The following is a 2,773-nucleotide window of genomic DNA, read 5'->3' as shown; positions in this document are numbered from 1 at the left end:
AAAGATGGAATTTCTCTGAGGTACTTTTGCTTCAGATAGGCTTACTTATTGATCCCTGATTGTCCAAAACCTGCCAGATTTGAATATAGTACGTTGTGCAGCAGATATCTAGCTGCGTAAGGTGGTACTTTCCAGCACTGAGAATTTATAGTGTATTCAGACATGAACTACTCCAAAGAGCTTTGCAAAGTGGGTCAGCACATCATACCATCCCAGCTTAACAGCTAAGGAGAATGAATCAGAGACACAGTGTAATGTCTCCAGAGCTGCGTGACTGCATTTCGTGTTGGTAGGTTCTGTCTTCTGATCCCCGAGTCAGGCACTTTCCAAAACGTCACGTGGAGCGATGTTACCTAAACAGGTGTAAAACTGGCAGTGACGTCAAAGTTGGCCTCTCCTGACTAAAACTCCGCAAAAGAATTTGAAATCTGTAGTGAGGACTGAGTCCCTCTGGAAGATGGTAGGAGGAACCCACCATGCCTAGTGGACTGCTGCATGGTGGGGTGTCCCCTGCACTCTGGGGTGCATTCAGAGACCCACACAGCGAACTGGCATGCTGGAGGAGTCCTTGGGCCAGTCTATCCCTTTGCCAGGGGCAGCTGCAGTGGCTTCTGCAGATTTGTGTAGGGTAGGGCTGACCTAGGAGGGTATTCAATGTATTCCTGTGGAAAAGGAGATACACCCAGGAAGTAGATACTAAATCATTGTCTGTCATTAGGCTGGGAAGAGAAGGCTACAGGAAAACAGACCTGTTTAGAACAGACAGGATATTTCAGCAGATATTTGGGCAGGAATAAAGCTGTTCATTTTCTTGAAATTATTCCATTAGTTCTACAGGGGATGCTTTGAAGAGAAGAAAGCAATTGAGTTTTTATCCTGAAAGGTTTTGGGGGTTTGTGCCTGAAAAAGACATTTCTCACAGTTTTAACTCTGGGTTTGTCTTTGAGGGGAAAGAGGAAGTGTTAAAATGGCTACTTAGCTGTGGATCCCTGCTTTCTGTGTTTGCTTGTCAGAGATTTTCAGTGACAGACACTAGTTTGACCAGAGCAAGACTTTTTATTTTGGCTGTAGACCTGTTTTTACATGAATGCATGCATGTGTGCGCACACATGTTTTGTGAGTTCTGACAGAAATTTTTTGGTGATTCATAGTAAAATCACCTTCTGGTTTATAAAGCATCTCTGCAAACATTTCTAAGCACAAATGCCTTTAGCCTCACAGTCTGGAAATGTGGCAAGTAATAGTATCCTCAGAACAAGGATATATTTGGGCTCAGCTTTTTCAACATGAACTACGTGGTAATGTGAGATTCTTAACTCTGTGTAGTGCTTGACTTAGCATATTACTCCTTGAAGTGTCCATCGGTTTTGACTGAATTTGTCACAGATATCTAAAACTGGGAAATCAGAAATTAAAGCAGATGTATTTTTGTAATCGGCATCAGTATTTCTTCACGAGGAAATTCATGACTGAGATGAAAGCAGGAGCCCATGTTTCCTGACTGCTAGCTATAACCATGAGATTCATGAAACGAGTTTTGGATTAGATCAGTGTGTTTATTTTTCTTGAATTTTAATGAATGTTTGTTCTTCTTCTGTCTTTATTTGTACAGGGTAATAACTGAAGCAAAGAAGAGGCCAAAGATGGAAAACTGTATTTCCAGAAGTGCTTGAAGAGAAGAACTGCTTGAAGTTGTAGAAGAGGACATGCTGCATCAGGACAACAGTTCACTGTTACTGTAACCTATTGTATTATTTTGTTAAATATTTCTTTTAAGTATTTAAAAGATGTACACATATGTAATATACGAAAGAACGATGTAAAGTAGTATAATCTGGAGTCATTTGCCTCTGGGCAATAGAATGGGGACAATATTGTGTGCGCCTTGTACTTTGTGTACATTGATCTCTGTGCCACAACTAAGCTTAATCTAGTTCTGAATTTCAGCATAAATTGCTGCTGCTTAAATATTGTATAATTTACTTGTATAATTCTATGCAAATATTGCTTATGTAATAGAATTTTTTTTTATAGATACATGTCTGTTTAAAATATTTTTAAATTTGCATATCACAACCCTGTGGTAGTATGAAATGTTACTGTTAACTTTCAAACACGCTATGCGTGATAAGTTTTAAAATAAGCAGATATGAAGAAAAGCAAGTTAATCTGGGAGACTTCAACAGATTTAGCTATGTGCAGGTTTTGTTTTGCTGTGTCTATCCACGTGTGCATCTGGAAGTGTGCATGCTTTTGTGTGTGTATGTTCCTGGTGTACTGTAGCGTCTCTTTTACTGTATGGTAACACTTAGTGGGCTTATAAAACCCGCTGATGCTGATCTGAGTCTGGCTTTCCCTGTTAGTAGGCACTAGTGAGAACTGTGTTGGTGTCCACCAACATCTACCATGGATTGCCATCATCAAAGGCCCAACTGAAATCCAAGAGAAGACAGGGAGTTGAGGCTGGGGCTGTGGTACATTTTTCCACATTCTTAATGACTTGGTTTACATGGCTTTGGTCAAGTCACATAACTGCCCCATGCCTCCGTTTCTCATTCTGTAAAATGGGTATAATTATTACACTTACCTACCTCCCAGGAATGTTGTGAGGCTTAATTACTGTTTGTGTAATGCTTTGAATTATTTTTTGCAAAAGGTGCCAGGTAAGTGCAAACACTATAACCGTTATTTTTTCACTTCCAAAGGTGCTGGATATTGAGAGGTGCTGGTGGTTATAGAACTTCAATGAGCGTATTCCTTATTTTGAGGTTGA

This window comes from Merops nubicus, unplaced genomic scaffold (assembly GCF_000691845.1).
Source record: "Merops nubicus isolate BGI_N331 unplaced genomic scaffold, ASM69184v1 scaffold26177, whole genome shotgun sequence".
In the NCBI taxonomy this organism is placed as follows: Eukaryota; Metazoa; Chordata; class Aves; order Coraciiformes; family Meropidae; genus Merops; species Merops nubicus.
This window is presented reverse-complemented; position numbering follows the sequence as displayed.